A 17,805-nucleotide genomic window follows, 5' to 3' on the forward strand; every position below is an offset into this window, starting at 1 on the left:
CTCTTACACTCTGTACCGTCTCTAAATTCCTTTTAGCTCTAATCATTTGTGTGTGTGTGGATTTTTCTAGATGGTCCATATATTAGAATCATTTCATCTGCAAACAGTTTTACTTATTCATTTCCAATTTGCATGTCTTTTATTTTATTTTCTTAACTAATTCCTGTGACTAGGACTTGCAGGAAATCTTGAAGAGAAGCAGTGAAAGCAGACATCCTTGTCTTCTTCTGGAATTTAATGGGAAAGATTTCAGTCTTTCACCATTGAGTAGGACATTAGCTGTGGGTTTTACCTACAGTCCTTCATCATGATGAGGAAGTTCCTGGCCATTCCTATTTTACCGCGTGTTTTTATCACTAAAGAAAAATGGATTTTGTTAAGTGGTTGTTCTGCATCAATTGAGATGATCAAATGTTTTTCACCTTCATTTATTTCTGTGTATATTACATTGATTAATTTTCTTGCATTGCTACACCTTGCATTCCTGGGAAAAATCTGACTTGGCCCTGGCATACAATAATGTGTTGTTGGATTGAGCTTGCTAGTGTTTTGTTGAGGATTTTTGTGTGTATGTTTATAGAGGATTTTGTTCTGTTTTTAAAAAAAATGTTTATGAGGAGTCAAAAGTGGTACATGGATTTTCGACTACACTGGGGTCAGCTTCCCAACTCCTGAGTCGTTCAGGGTCAACTGCACTGACACTTAGAAACAAAATAGCAGCATCACTCTTTGAAATTATCCGGTGGACTCTAAATAGCATAGTAATTGGACAAGTACTGGCATCCATTAAAACAGAACCAGCACTGACAAGCTCTTCCTGAGCAGCTGGAAATTTTACTTCCCTCCTTTTCTCCTTGAACTCAAATTTTCATTCCCACAGAATTTCATCACAATGTAAAGCATATTATGCTTGAAAGTATTTTATTGATTATACATCTCTGGATCAGAAACAAATGTGTTCATGGGCAGGAACTGAAATATGTCAGTATCCTGTGACTATAAGAATTTAGGTGCTAAAAATTTCCTCTGGATCACATTATCATCACACTAGCAGCACATAATTGATCAAAAACACAAATGGATTTTACATTTCGTCGGACAAATATTACACATAAAGAGGAAGTGTTATCAAAAATTTATCTCTTAACCAGGTGGATAGAGCCACTTTATTTTTCAAATAGTTCATAAATATTCCACTGCTAGAATGAGTTGAAATTCTGCAAAAAACTATGCTTATTTTTCTTTTCTATAGCCCTAAGAATCTTGCCCTTTACACATAAACAAACAGTTGGAAGTATAAGAATTTTTTTTTTTTTTTGGTAAATCAGTGTCACTCAATTCTTTGAACTCTTTCTGAGTTATGTCCAAAAACATGTAGTGCTCTTTCATCAAAAAAAATTTTTAATGATTGGTCACCTAATTTTTTAAAAGCAAATATTTAGAAATTACTGAATGGCTTGTAAAATAATTTGTTATCTAGTCATTAGCACTGTTTATTTTTTCAGTCAATACCAGTGTTGAAAGGTCCTTTTGTAAGGAGTCCTGGAGGTAGGTCAGGGGGTCTTTGCAGAGATAAGTAAGTTTAAATGAAGTCATTAGAGTCGGCCCCAATTAAATATGACCAGTGTCCCTGTAAGAAGAGAAGAGACATTTTTTTATGAAGTGGGTGAAGGGTGACTGTGGGGAGGGAAGTGGGAAAGGGGAACATCACATCCATCGCAAGAACATTTTCAAGGGACACTCATTTAGAAACTGAAAGCCTGAAAAACAACTCTGTAAACTACTTGGGCCTGGTTCCTGTTGGAAACAAACTCTTCTCATGCTGCCTGGGTGTGTGGACCCCTGTGGAAGACTTTCAGGCAAAAGAGCTCTGATGTGCTTTGGCTCTGTGCTCCCTCCCAAATCTCATCTCAAACTGTAATCCTCACATCTTCAAGGAGGGAGGTGATTGGATCGTGGAGGCAGTTTCCCCTATGCTATTCTCATGATAGTAAGTTCTCGTGATATCCAGTGGTTTAATAAGTGTATGACAGTTCCTCCTCCACACGGTCTCTCTTGCCTGCCACCGTGTAAGACATGCCTGCTTCCGCTTCTGCCGTGATTGTAAGTTTCCTGAGGCCTCCCCAGCCATGCTGAACTGTAAATAAATTAGACCTCTTTTCTTTATAAATTACCCAGTCTTTTATAGCAGCGTGAGAATGAACTAAAACAGGCTCCCTGCCAACTGATTCAGCAACCACAGTTGAAAAGAATAATCAAAGAGGGTGGAAGATCAACTATGCATGTCTAATTTTGTTCCTTCCAGAACAATATTCAGTCAAACTTCACTAAAGTAATGAGAGAGAGAGAGAGAGAGAGAGAGAGAGAGAGAGACCCAGAGAGGGCAGGAGAGGAGATGACAGTGACAACATTTGAAGAATTGGAAAGCAGAAAGCAGATGGGTATGGCAATGACTGACCCGAGAGGACCTTGGAAAATTGACTTTCACCGGGTAGGAAGAAGCTGAGAAACAATCTGATCTCAAAAGGCACAGGAACAGGCATCTCTAGGAACCTCTGGAACTGGAGATGAATCCAGGACCATCCATGTACCCTGATGGAAGATAGCACATTCAGATTAGACCCATGTGACTCTCTTAATTAATTAATTTATTTATTATTTATTTGAGATGGGATCTTACTCTGTTGCCCAGGCTGGAGTTCAGTGGTACAGTCATGGCTCACTGCAACCTCAAACCCCTGGGCTTAGGCAATCCTTTGGCCTCAGCCTCTCAAGTAGCTAGTGCTACGGGCATGAGCCACTGCACCCAGCCCTCATGTGACTCTTGAGACAGATCCATTAGGGGCACAAGCCCCAGGTCACAGCCGCCATTATTGTTCATGTCTTTCTACCCAAGGACAGAGTGCCTGGGCCAGCCTGGGCTGACACAGCTGCCTTGCCTGTGTGTTGATGAAGCTCCTTCTCTTCTCTCAATATCCTGGCCCCTGGGTCTTGTATTACCCTATAAAAATATTAGACTTGATCTCCTTCTTGCAGCAGGAGGTGAACCAGCAAACACTGACCCATCCACACCCTCTGACCACATTTCTGCTGGTGGTCCACAGCCTGGCCGCTCTGCCACCCTGCCCGATGTTCTCACTGGGGTGGTCCCTAGGGCTCTCAGAATTCATTCAACATCTTTCTTCTGGATCCCCCAGAAGAGGCCTTGTAAATTCTCAGGAAAGCTGAAGGCTGACTGAGACCCAGACATCATTCTGCTTATTTTACTGGGAATCTGCATTTTCTAGCGGTGGCATAGTCTATTTTTTTATACAGCTCAATTTGTGCTTATTACTCAGTTTTCCTAAACTTAATAATATGTTGTTTAGGAATCTATCTATTATCTATCTATCTATTTATCTATCAATCATCTATCTACGTTGATCGATTCTTAAACAACACATTGACAAATAGACATTTAACCTCCAAGTCAGAAAAAGGAGAAAGCTGCTGGAGACAGACACCAGGGAGCCTTGTGGTACTGGTAATAGCTACTTTTTGTCCTGACAGTGGGTACCCAGATGCTTTTTTATTACTATTTTTCAATGTCCATGTATGTGTCACACACACACACACACACACACACACACTTCTGTGGGTTTAGCTAGTGCTAGTAATTTCCCAAGAGAGGTTCAATTCAGAATTCCCTGCTTGATTGAGAGCCTGACCTAAACATCTGAGGAGCAACTCTGAGGTCAGTGACCTGCGTGGGATGTCACCCCGGCTGTGACCAAGGCCATCAGCCTCCTTGGTAAGGCTCTGGCTCACTGAGCTTTAACCACAACCCCAGAAATATGGCTGGAGAAGCAGCTTCTCGCAGGGGACTCTGCCCTCCCTGGCCACCTTCCTTGCTAGGGGTGCCTTCCTTCCACAACACCACCAGAGGACCTAACCCTTCAAGAACTGATGAATGCCTAATGCCCACACTTGTATCACTCCTGGCTGGAAGGAAGTTATTCTGAGAGGCTGGCTCAGCCTCCTTCATGCAATTCATGCCCAACAGTGGAAGTGCTACCCCTAGTGAAGCACACTTTCAGACAGACCAGGTTTGCAGTGACCTCAGGATGGCAAATGAATCCACAGCGACAAGGCAGCAGTGGGGAGTGGGAAACACCAAAGACAGATGTCAGGTCCCCAGCCTCCTTTCTCCTTTGTCCCTTGCTCCCCTGAGTCACAGTTGAAGCTGTGCCCTTTCATGTCACTCAGGTTGATAAGAGACAACACTAGAATGGGAGATATGAGAATATGGATAAAAGAAAAGACAGCCACAGAGGCTGGAAGCTGCATCTCAGCCCATGGACAGGTCATGTACTTGGAGAAGCCTGTGTGGCTCCTCCCTTCTACAGTCACCTGAGTTTTGGCACAAGAAGCATTGACATAAGAAGCCAGTGGTGGCCGGGCAGAGTGGTTCATGCCTGTAATCCCAGCACTTTGGGAGGCTGAGGTGGGCGGATCACAAGGTCAGGAGTTCGAGACAAGCCTGGCCAATATGGTGAAACACCATCTCTACTAAAAATACAAAAATTAGCCAGGCATGACGGCAGACACCTGCAGTCCCAGCTACTCAGAAGGCTGAGGCAGGAGAATCACTTGAACCCCAGAGACAGGGTTGCAGTGAGCCGAGATGGTGCCACTGCACTCCAGACTGGGTGACAGAGCAAGACACCATCTAAAAAAAAAAAAAAAAGGAAAAAAAAAAAAGAAGCCAGTGGTACAGGAAGTTTCATTACTGAAATTGTGGGCTCCTGACAGTGGAAAGCAATTTGGGGATTAGAGTCACAGACAGGCTGAGCCTCAGGTCCTGGAGTCAGACCTCGCCTAATTTGCTTTTGTTCCCTAAACCTGTGTCCCTGTCTTTAAATTAAGATACTAACAGTGGGATAGCATGCAGCACAGTGCCGGCCCCCAAGCCTCAGCTCCTATCGCGTAAAGTCCCAAATGCTTCATTCATTCTTGGGTTTGTTTGTTTCTTTTGTTTTGTTTGAAATGGGGTCTTGCTCTGTTACCCAGGTTGGATGCAATCTTGGGTCACTGCAACCTCTGTCTCCCGGGTTCAAGTGATTCTGCTGCCTCAGCCTCCCAAGTAGCTGGGATTACAGGCACGCACCACCATGCCCAGTTATATTTTATATTTTTGTAGAGACGGGGTTTCACCATGTTGGCCAGGCTGGTCTTGAACTCCTAACCTCAGGTGATCCACCTGCCTCAGTCTCCCAGAGTGATGGGATTACAGGCCTGAGCCACTGTGCCTATTCTTGGCCCATTCAAGCATCTGTTTGGTGCTGCTGAAAGCCAGAGTGAGTGCTCTGAGTGTACTGAGAACCACGAAGTGGCTCTGTGGAACATCTCACATGAGGACGCTGCACGGGACATGGGCTTGTGGTTTTGGCTGAGGAAAGGCGCATCACCACTGTCCGGCACCCTGTGCCTGGCACACTCCCCAGAACAGACATCGCTCTGCCTTCCTGCCCTTTATCGGAATGTCATCTAGTCAGCAGACAGCTGTCACGAGTCTAGAGCATGACAGGCTGGAAGCAGATCGTGCTAAGATGTCTGGACAGGCCCTGAGAGGTGGGGCAACCTGCGAGCTGTTAGCAAGACGCTGTCCAGCAGCAGGGACTTAATTTCATGAGAGGGAGTGGAGGAAGAGATGGACGCCGACAAGGCCGGTTTTCGCCTCTGACACCCACACACGTGAGCCCTGGCTTCCTGGTAATTTGGGAGGAAGGACTGCAAAATCCCATGTCAATAGTTTGCTTTGGGAACCCCCATGTCTTCAGGAAACAGGTGGTTCCATGGAAATGAAACATTGTTGCATAAGTAGCTGACCCTCTATAGAGATTAAATGTTAGCAAAAGAAAATTCTAACATTGAAACAGAATTGGAAAGGAATGGGTAGACATCAGACAATATTTCTTATTTTCCTCTGAGTCCTAAAAAGGATCTAGCAAGGTCTCCTCAGGGGAAATGGCATTAACCCACCAAACAATTGAATCACTGACTTTCTACTGCTCTCTCTCAGGTCCATGTGAACATAGAAGACCTGGGCTGTGCTCCCACCCCTTTGGCCTATAGAACTCTGTCTTTCCCTGTTTAGAAGGCAGCTGTCCCGTTAATACAAAATTTAGGCAAACCTGAATCTTCCAAAGGGTGATACAGAACATGAACTACTTAAAACCTTACCATTTTTTTTTCTGAACATTTTATTCTAAAATTATTGATTGTATGTTTTTTAACTGTTAAACATTTTCATTGACTTACTCCTCAAATGGTTAAACTAATTGAATGTAAATAAAGAAGCAGGTATTATACAATTGTGGTTTCTAAACTATGGAAGAAAATCTTGTTTCCTGGGCCAGAAGCCCACACCTGGGATGTGTGAACACAAGGCTGCACAGACCGACGTGGTTCCCTGGACCTCTGGGAACCAGCCTGCCCTTTCCTTCTCTGAGTTACTCTGGGAGCTTGGGGGTTCTTGGCTGACGGAGGAGGGAGTCCCACTGCAGTGAGAAACATGATGACTCACAATTTAATAATGCAATGAGAATAAACTTGGAGTACAAGGTATTAGAAAATGGGAATCTCAGGAAATGTGCACAGACAAACATGTCAGGAAAAACCATCCATTGTGGTAATCTCTGCTCTGCTTAAGGCCCCCTTTTTCTCATAATTTGCTGCAGATTAACTATTGCAGCTACGAAGCACTATCACTGGAATAAAAAGAAACATACTTCTTTTTATGGTGTATCTTTGAAAAGAGACATGCACCATAGTTTTCTTGAGAGGGATGTAGAATAAAGCTGGCACAGAGGGGTTTTTTGGCTCCTTTTTAGGTTTGTAAATATCTCTCAATTTCAGCAGTGCTCTCTGTGCTTACATAGGTTCTCTCTGTCCCCTGCATTTTTCCTAAACCTTCCTGAGCTCTCCTGACCTTATTTTCTCTCCAAGCCTTGATGTCACTTTGACTTCTGGGTGATTCTGAGACTGGCTGCTTGCAGCCCCAGATAGGATGATGACCAAGTGCCCCAGGAGGTGATTTTTACTAGGAGAAAACGCAGCAGCTCTCTCGTTTGGGGGTGGAATGTTACAGCAACCAGGAAATCTGGTGATGTCATTCATCAGGGGCTTTCAGGCTGGGAAAGGCGTCACTCAGGCCTCTGGCTTTAGCTTTGAATAGTATGGTCAGGACACATTGCAGTTCAGCTTCACCAGCATTCAGCGACCAGAGTGGGGTGGTGGAAAAAGGCACTGGCCTTAGTCAGGGGGCCTGAATTCTGATTCTGTTTCTGCTCCCAAGACCAACCACGTGATTTGCAGGGTCTGGTGTGAAAAAGAAAACGCAGGGCCTCTTGTTCAAAAATGACTAAGAATTTAGAGATGATAGCAGCAGATCCTTAAACCAAGAACAGGGCCCTCTGAGGATGGGTCCGTGTGTGACTGTATGGGTCACATGCCCGTATGCAGGCCTTTTTGCAGGATCTTGATCCCTGTGGAGTGTGTGACTCTGAGCCTCAGCTCCTTCACCTGGAAAATGAAGACATGGGGACAGAGCTTCCCTCTCAGCTGCACAGTAGGTGCTCCGCTCACCATGCAGAGAAGTGGGAAAGGGGCCCAGCCATCTAAGCAGCCCCTAATGGGGTTAGGATTTGGGGATTCCAGGAAATTGCACCCTGAGTTTGGAACAACTGACAGAGACCAAGGAGGAGCCGACGAAGATCAAATGCAGGCCCTAGTGCTGCCAAAGCTGATTGCAGAGCCTGCAGCCACTACGGGCTTCCTGACACCAGACCCCAGGAGAATGAACCTGTGCCTGCAGCCCCTGGCAGCTGGACAGTGCAGGCAGCGCATGTCTCCACGGGGGGCAGTGGGTCTGGGGAGACCCGCGCTCTGTCCTTCATAAAAGGGAAGGCATGAGTTCCCTGCCTGTGAGTTCCCTCCCAACTTGCCCATCAGATCAATCCCCCACCTCCACTGAAAGCCTGCAGAGGCCAGGAGCACTACGTCCATGGAGCTACCTTCATCTAGAAGGAAATCTCAGAAGCAGACAGTGCACCCCCAGTGGGTGTGAAACAGGACTGGCCGTGGTACCAGCATCTCGCCAAGGAGATTTGTTTCACAATGGTTGCTCCTTTATTTGGAATGCCATGCTCCTCCCCGTCTGCCTGGATAACTCTGAGGTGTCCTCTCAGACTTTGTTTAGATCCTTCCCCTCTAGGTTTTCTGTTGACGTGCTGGGTTTGCTTCACCCAAACCCTCATGATGCCTCATCCTAAGTCCATGTTTTACTTCCTCTCCCCCTCGTTGGGCTAAAGTTCCCCAAAGACGTTATAGGTGCTTCCTGTTTTCTCGATTGATAAATGAATGAATTTGGAATCTGTCGTGGAGTTTGCTTTCCCGGCTTAAGCCATGGAGGGTCGATTCCTTGCTCATGTCCATATTGTTGGAAGCACAGGCAGGATGTGAATGAGTGGAAGATGAAGGCCACTGAGCCAGGCAGAGAGACGTGGAACAGCAGCCATTGGGACAGACAGAAAGACACGGGGCAGTGGCCATCCAGACAGAGAGATATGAGGCTGCAGCCATCGGGACAGACAGAGAAACACAGGACAGTGGCCGCCGGGACAGACAGAGAGACATGGGATAGTGGCCATCCAGACAGACAGAGAGACACGTGGCTGCAGCTGTCAGGACAGACAGAGTGAAACGGGACAGTGGCTGTCCAGACAGACAGAGAGACATGGGGCAGCAGCCATCAGGACAGACAGAGAAACACAGGACAGTGGCTGTCGGGACAGATAGAGAGACATGGGATAGTGGCCGTCCAGACAGGGAGACGTAGGGCTGCAGCTGTCAGGACAGACAGAGTGAAACGGGACAGTGACCATCCAGACAGACATACATGGGGCAGCAGCCATCGGGATAGACAGAGAGACATGGGGCTGTGGCTGTCGGGACAGACAGAGAGACACGGGACAGCTGCCATCAGGACAGACAGAGAAATGGGACAGTGACCATAGGGCCAGAGAGACATGGGACAGTGGCTGGACAGACAGAGAGACATGAGACAGTGGCCTTTGGGAAAGACAGAAATGGACAGTGGCCATCAGGACAGAGAGACATGGGACAGAGGTCATCTGGGCTTGGGTGAAGGGCCAAGAAGCACTGGACCTATTCAATGAACCTTAATTTCTTATTGTGAATAGGCACCATCTCAGCCTTATGAAAAGGCTGCAATTTATCGGATGGAGAGATAGTGTCTTAGAAACATGACTAATTGGTGATTTTGGTATGATCCGTGTTTTTGGGCCACATGACTGTAGGGAAACCAGGGTCAAGATAATAGTTGAATGGGCACATGCAGTGGTCCTAGGCTACTGTCTACACCTGCTATTCTGGGAACTCCATTTGCTTGTTGTAAAGTTTCTCTATTTCCTTTTCCTTTTTTTTTTTTTTTTTTAACAACTAGTAATTAATTTACTAAAATAGTTGACTTAAGCAACTGCAATGGTGACTTTCACCTCAACTGCTGGCTCATTACTGATGGAAGTCATCTGCCTAACAACCTCAGCAGGACTGTGCAAGTCAGTGAGTCGCTTGTGGATTCTCATCTGGAAACCATCCCATGTCGTAGAACCTTCACCACGAAGAGTTTTTCTTGTAGCGATTCTCAAAGTCTTGGTAGGCATTCCAACTGGTCCTTTCACTTTGAGATTCTTTTCCTTTGCTCCTCCGAGCAAGTCAGCACACACCTTTTCCAGGGATTTTACATTGCGGCTTGTTAGAGTGATTCGAACTGGGTGAATTGCCACCTCCAGTTCCACGGGTGTTTTTCCGGTATCCTTAAAAACCTCGACTGCTGCGCGGCTTCCTGGCTGACTTGTTCCTGGGCCAGAGCGAACAGTGGTGAGTCAGGAGCAGGAGCGTGCAGATTGGCGACTATTTCAAGAGGGCTGTCTCAGCAGTGGTGGAGAACAACGTAGGCTCAGCGTCACCTACACCTGCTGTCTCCCTGCCTTCCTCCTGGGATGGGTGCTGTGAGCTGTCACTGGGACAGAGCCTGGAAGCTGCTGGTGCTGCAGGAGGTCCCAGGGGTGCACTGCTCTTTGCCAATGCCTGCAGTGCCTGGGTCGAGGCTGCCAGTGCCAGGATCTGAGACCTCCTGTAAGGCAATGTCCTCCATCCCTGCAGACTTCACAGACACCAGACCAGGGCTCTGTGCCTCTGGGCCACGCAGCCAGCCCTTAACAGGACAATGCCCTGTTGGGGGCCCTGGGGATGTCATGATCAGTAAACTCAGTCCCTCCCTTAAGGGCCTAGCAGGATCAATTGGCATAATCTGTGCTTTCACACAAACAAGCTGAGGGAGCGCCCACCTCAGCTTTGGGGGTTCGAGGATCCCCAGGAGACAGCCTGAGCTGCGAACGCTGGGCTCAAGTTGTCCAGGTGAAAAGCAGAAAGAGGGGCACCCCGCTGCAGAGACACAGGTGAGGCCGGTCCCTGTCCTGCACTCACCTCTCCTCAGGATGCAGGCCAAGTCCCAGGGGCAGGACTCTGGCTGAGCTGTGGGGTGGACTGTGCTCAAAACAGCACTTCCCCTCTGGGCCCTGGACTAAGGGGATATCCCCTGGCTTCCTGGCCTTCCCTGAAGGCCCTTAGTCTGCTGTGCAAACAGCCCCATAGGGCTCTCCACAGGAGCTCCTGGAACACCAGGTCCACTGCCTTAGGGGTTTCCCAGCTGAGTCCAGCCCCCTGCAGGTCCCCAATGCCCCTCCCTCCAGAGTGCACTTGTAATACACACAGCACCCAGCCATAACACCAGAGTAGGAAAGTCCTGTATAAGAAGTTCTGGCTCGCTTTTTTTCATAATGTACTTTGTGTCTTTATTAAAACATCTCTCATCAACATCTTCCAATTTCGCCGTTTTTCCCAAGGCTTGCTTTTATGACAGTAAAAGAAGAGACACTCATATCCCGTGGCCTTCCTTGCACATTTGGTCTTCTCTGGCAGTGACTGGCATCATCATTGACCCCTCTTCACATGCCAGGCAATGGGACTGTCCTGGCATCCAGTTTCCCCTCCAGGGGTCTGCATGGGCAACACCATTGTGATTTTGGTCCTGATAATTGGCAGGGATGGCCCGTGCATTGCAGGGGTGTTGAACAGCTCCCCTGGCCTCTACCCACCAAGTGCCAGTAGCGCTTCTCTCTGGTTGTGACAACCAGAAAGTTCAACAGAATCTGGAGGATTCAATCACCTCCAATTGAGATGTACTGCGTGGTCTTTATCTTCTAGATCTGTTCACTTTTCTTTAATGCCACCTTCACCACTCCATCAGGTGCCCTCGCTGGCGGCTCCATTTCCAGTCTCATCCCCTCTACATCTCATTTGCTATCCCTTCTGCAGCTATGTTCATTTTTCTTTTCTTTTTGTTATTTTTTGAGACGGAGTCTTGCTCTGTCACCCAGGCTAGAGTGCAGTGGCGTGATCTCGGCTCACTGCAGCCTCCGCCTCCCGGGTTCATGCCATTCTCCTGCCTCAACCTCCAGAGTAGCTGGGACTACAGGTGCCCGCCACCTCGCCCGGCTAATTTTTTGTATTTTTAGTACAGACAGGGTTTCACCGTGTTAGCCAGGATGATATGTTAATTTTTCTAACATTGTCCAGTCGTGTCACCTTTTGCTTAAAATGTTTCAGTAGGTTTTCATTGCCCCTAAGTCAAAGGACCATATCATTTGCACAGACCCAAAACCCCATCTGGTGAGACACCACATCCCCCCAGCTTTGTCGTGCCCCTTGCTTTTCATGCTCATGGTCTTCGAACTTCAGGTGCTCTTGTTCTCAGGCTCTTCCTGCATGTGGAAGGCTCTCCTCTCTCCTGTTTATCACTTAATTTAGTTGACGGGGTGGAGAATGTGACTTCATTCCCTAGCATCATCCTTATTCCTGCACTCTGCACCCAGGGCCTTTTTTTTTTTTTTTTTTGAGACACAGTCTCACTCTGTCACTCAGGCTGCAGTGCAGTGGCATGATCTTGGCTCACTGCAACCTTCACCTCCTGGGTTCAAGTGATACTTCTGCCTCAGCCTCCCAAGTAGCTGGGATTACAGGCACCCACCACCACACCCAGCTAACTTGTTGTTGTTGTTGTATTTTTAGTAGAGATGGGGTTTCACCATGTTGGTCAGAATGGTCTCAAACTCCTGACCTCAAGAAATCCACCGGCCTTGGCCTCCCAAAGTGCTGGAATGACAGGCATGAGTCACCACGCCAGGCCTGCACTCAGGGCCTTTCTACCCCAGCACCATTCACATTATTGTGAGTGGAGTGGGGAAGCAGAGAGAGAAGGCAGAATTCTCCAATGAAACATACTTGGGAGCTGTTGAAGCATCATGCTGTGTGCAATGGCTCATGCCTGTAATCCCAGCTACTCAGGAGGCTGAAGTGGGATCATATGAGCCCAGGAATTCAAGACCAGCCTGGGCAACATAATGAGTTCCTGCGTATAAAAGAAAAAAAGTTCACCGAGGGTAGTTTCCAAACAAAGGGCTTTTGTTTGCATATCTTCACAGGTTAATTTGGTTTCAGTCCAGACACAGGTTTGGAAGAAGAGAAATGCTAATTTTGTCTGAATTGCTAGGAAGGAAGGAGTCTTCAAAGTCACAGACTGATGACAGTACAAGTAACCAATGAGCAGAAGGTGGGCCCTTAAGGGGCAAGCAGGTTGCACCTGAACTAGACACCCGACAAGATACACCTGAGCAGGCTCTGGGCTCCATGGTTGGAGTGATGAGGCAGCTGATCCCCACCCAAGCCATGGCACCTGGTATCCCAGGTAGACCTGGTGCATTCAAGGACTTAATTATAATTTTTAATATTTTTCTTAAAACATATTTATTGTTTCTTTATTGTATAACTACGTATTTATGGCCCCAAATTAAAAAATAACACAAAATAGAAAGAAGCAAATTAAAATCACTTATAATTTTGCCTCACAGAGTATCTGTTGACAATGTGGTTCATTTCCTTTAAAAAAAATATTAGACATATATGCTCCATATTGTTCCGTAGTCTGTTTTCGCACTCAAGCGTTCATTTCAGCATTTCCCATTGCTGCTTCTGAGTCCCTGAAAACATGATTTTCACGAATGCACTGTCCCACTTTAAGGATGGAATTAAATGGTCTCGGGGAGCTGAAATTGCGACAAAAATTTAGAGCTCTAGCATTTGTAAGGAATTAAGCTCTTCTTCCTTGTCAGAATTGTTTAGGAATGTGTTTAAAGTTTTGCAAATTAACCAAACACCGCATGTTCTCACTCATAGGTGGGAAGTGAACAATGACAATCACTTGGACTTGGGAAGGGGAACATCCCACATCGGGGCCTATCATGGGAAGGGGCAGGGGGGAGGGATTGCATTGGGAGTTATACCTGATATAAATGACGAATTGATGGGTGCTGACGAGTTGATGGGTGCAGCATACCAACATGGCACAAGTATACATATGTAACAAACCTGCACGTTATGCACATGTACCCTAGAACTTAAAGTATAATAATAAAAAAATAAAAAAATAATAAAAATAAAAATATTTTTAAAAAAGTTTTGCAAATTATTTTTGCTTTGTTTTGCTTAAATTTTAGCTATAATTTGTAATTTAATTGCAAAGTTTATACAACATCTATACAATGAGGCCATTTTTTTGTAGTACTAGATGTTCTTATCCTCTGTTTAACAGTCACTTTTGAAAATATTCTTTAGTTGCTTGAATGAAGGTACATTTTTTATTGTTTTGAGGCTGTAAATTTGTTTTTAGGTTATGCCCTAATTGGCCATATTGTTTTATTATCCACATTTTCTATGCTTCTTAAAGTCTTCTATACATTCCTTGACTTGCAAAGGAAACCTTTTGGTCTATTAAAATCTCCTACCACAAAATTTTTTTGTGTGTGAATTTCTTCTGAGATTTTAAACTGTATCTGCTTTAGAGATGTCAATGCTGTATAATTTGGCACATAAAGATTCATGAATGTTGTAATTTCATCATGACTATATTTTTACTAACATGAAACAATCTTTTCTGTTTATTTTCTCTTGCATATTGTTTTTTCTGATGTCATGTTTTAAACTCCTGATTTATTTTACTTATGTATGTCTAACATGTCTTTGTTCATCTTTTAAAATAATCTATTTTGGGGCCAGACACAGTGGCTCATGCCTGTAATCCCAGCACTTTGGGAAACTGAGATGGGCAGATCACTTGAGGCCAGGAGTTTGAGACAAGCCTGGCCAACATGGTGAAACCACGTTTCTACTAAAAATACAAAAATTAGCCAGGCACAGTGGCATGAGCCTGTAATCCCAGATATTCGGGAGACTGAGGCATGAGAATCACTTGAACCTGGGAGGTGGAGGTTGCAGTGAGCCAAGATCATGCCACAGCACTCCAGGCTCAGCAACAGACACAGCGAGACTCTGTTTCAAAAAAAAAAGAAAGAAAAGAAAAGAAAAAAATCTATTTTTTCCTTTTGTTTTCAGTGAGTCTCATATCAATGACACACACTTACATTTCCCTTTCAATCCAGACTTAGAGTCTCTGAAAAAGAGACTTTAACTGTTTTGTCTGTTGTCTCAAAAAATATGTTTGCTGTTACTTTTGCCATCTTATTTTTCTGCTCTGTATCTTTTTAATGGATGTTTGATTTTTCTGTTATTTTCTGTCTTTTGCTCTATAGACTCCATTTTATTTTCTTTCTATAATTTGGAAGATACATATTCTATTTTTAATTGTACTAATATTATCTCTAAGTTATAAGATTCTTCACCATCTGTCCAAACCCTGACATCTCTTGACTGACTTCATATCTGCTAAAATGATATCCCTAGACCACATTTAGAATCACACTGTAGTCACCTAACACGTTGAGCTGGGCTAGAGAAATGTCTAGCACATGCCCCGCGATCCCCTCACTGTTCACTCTGTTGCTGACAGAATTCTCTTCTCAGATCCTTAGCAGGAGGGAGGACCATTAGCCACATTTCTGGTGTTTATCAGTGTGGGGTCTCCTCTTGCCCCTTCTGCCTGGAAGAGAAAAGTATTTTAATGACCAAGGACCTCTGATTGCTTCGTTTTGGGGGTTGCACTCTTTAAGATGTACAGATTAGCAGGACAGTTGTGGTTGGGGTTAAAGAAGTGGCCCTCTTTGACTTGGGATGCAACTCCATCTTGCTTGGAGTTTGGTACTCAGCTTCTCCTGGGCACTTGCGGGGCACCTCTGTGATGGGCTTGGCTCCCTCTTGTCTGACCTTGGTGCTCTGCCTCAAAGCCTCATTGTGCATCAGCTAATGAGAGTTTCTCAATCTGTCCTCATCTGCACTGCTATTGGCAGAAATCCTTCCTAGACTGTGGCCAAGCATTAATTGGTATTCTTAGCTTCTGGTGCAGTTGCAATTTTGCAATTTTGCATGTGCCTTCAATGGTGTTTTAATGGGAGGATGGGAGAGGATGAATCAGGCAATCAGGCACCTGCTATGAACCACCATATTAATCTGGGAGTCTGCAAGTTTGGCTCTGAATGACAGAAAGAGAACCATGGTGCTTTCAGTGTTATATAAAGCTCATGGCTCTCATTTCAGCCGATTCCATAGTCCAGGGTTTCCTAAATAATGTGTTGAAAGGAAAGAGATAATAAAACATGCGACATTTTTTTAAAAGCAGGGGAGAAAGAGGGATTCTGTGGTCAACCAAACTGGAGAAATCATACACTCTACGCCTCTCACACATTCAAGTTAAAACCTGGTGTGTTCAAAACTAGAAGTGTCCTGCAGCAAAAAAAGAAAAAAAAAAAAAAAGAAAAAGAAAAGAGAAAAAAGAAAGAAAGAAAGAAAGAAAGAAAACTGATTTAACATTGTTTAGTCCATCACATCTCAGTACTTGACTTTGAAACCTTTCTGGTAGGGTCCCTGGGAATGTGTAACTGAATTGGTATTTTTCCAAAGTACAATGTGGGGATCAATGGTCAGTGCGGGCATCGGAGAGTCTGGGAGAGAGGGCAGCTCTGCTCCTCCAGCCCTTGCCCAGGTTTCACCAGATCCTGAAGGTGCCAGACAGACTAGCTAAGGACACATGGCTTGACCATTCTTTGATATTATTCACTTTACTTAGATCTTCAGAAAACAAAATGCCTGAACCATATTTTTTTAACCTTCCATGGAGCCAATGCTACTGATTTATAATTAATGATGTATTTTTAAGCTTCATAGAGAATGAAATCAGGAAGCTTTTATTTACATGGCATCTCTATGTCTTATATAAAACAGCGAGCAAAGGTTATACTAGTGTTACTCAATATCCAAGAATAATCATCAGAGATACGTTTCATCAGAAGTGTAGTTTTGTTATGAATACAGGTAAATGTGTCTGATTTTACTTTCTGGGTATCATCTGTGTTTTGTTTTTAGCCTTGGTTACCAGAAAACTCAGAAACAAATATGGTATCCGGTTTCCAAGACACTTTCTCAATGCTACCTGGAAATATGAGCTTTCTTTGTTCATTTTGTATAATCTCTGAATTTTTAAGTCTTTAATTCTCCTATGTTTCTTTATTTCTTATATCACTGAAAATTCCTTTAGAATTAAACAGGAGTTACATTCTCGATCTTAATGTTTTGAACGGGCAGTTAAAGAGCAATTAGTGATAAACAACTTGATTCATAAAAAGGAAGTCAAGAAAATTTTAGCATTTCCCAGTATATGCAAATATGTCCCTAGCATCTAACGCATGAAACATCACGAACAGTAATGTTCACAGAGAAAAAGAATCCACTAAATCTCATTTTTCAGTGTCAGTAAAATCTTGAATTATCCTGAATTAATATGCCGAGACCCAAGATTATCCTGATATTCATTTACTTTTATTTTCATAACTGCAGCCAGTTGTATTATTACTTTTTTCTTCTTCAGAAAATTTTAAACATACCCCAAAATTTAAAACTATAATACATATCAATGTGCCCATTACCCATTTCAGCTTCAATGATTATCATCATTTTAAAAATCTTGTCTCACATTGCTCTATTCTACATTTTTAAAAATTTTAAAGCAAATCTCAAGAATCATTTTTTATGTGTATCTGTCTCTAACAGGTAAGGACTTCTCTTTTTAGCATAACAACCATGACATTATCACACCTTAAAAAGTTAACAATAACTTTTAATATTATTTTATACTCATTTCATAGTCAAATGTACATATGAAATGAAATGTACCCATTTCATAGTCATTCTCAAGAACCTCTTTTTACAGTTGATATCTTCAAATCAGATTCTTCATAAGGTTTATACACTGCAGTTTTTGTTATTTTGGAGATATTTTTAAGTATCATTCTACTATTTGGAATAAGAGGTATGTAAGGATGTAAAGATATTTTTCTTAACTATAAAACTTGTTTGAAAATCCCACAGAATACACCATAAAATAGTTTCTCTTTTGTACTAAATATTTAAATTAAATAACTAAGTAAAAATCATAACACTACTAAAAATTATTCACTATCTTCATTTTCATAAGTAAACAGAGTACCCACTAAATTTTATATTCTGCTCTTATTCCTTGGTGTTATACCAATACCATTTCCATGTCGTTAAATTCCTTAAAATTATTATTTTTAACAAGTGTATATTATTTTTCTCTTGACCACTGTTGCTTTAGCCATTTTTTAGCATTTGTTAAATCCATTGCATGTATTGGAAGGGCAAATCCTAATCAAG

The 17,805-nt window shown here is 43.9% G+C and overlaps 1 pseudogene; it reads right to left on the minus strand.

Annotated features, from left to right (window-relative positions):
- Nucleotides 1-9,530: 9,530 nt before the first annotated feature.
- On the minus strand, nucleotides 9,531-10,321 carry LOC105502959 (annotated as a pseudogene).
- Nucleotides 10,322-17,805: the final 7,484 nt, after the last annotated feature.

Source organism: Colobus angolensis, unplaced genomic scaffold (assembly GCF_000951035.1).
Source record: "Colobus angolensis palliatus isolate OR3802 unplaced genomic scaffold, Cang.pa_1.0 Scaffold82, whole genome shotgun sequence".
Classification (NCBI taxonomy): domain Eukaryota; kingdom Metazoa; phylum Chordata; class Mammalia; order Primates; family Cercopithecidae; genus Colobus; species Colobus angolensis.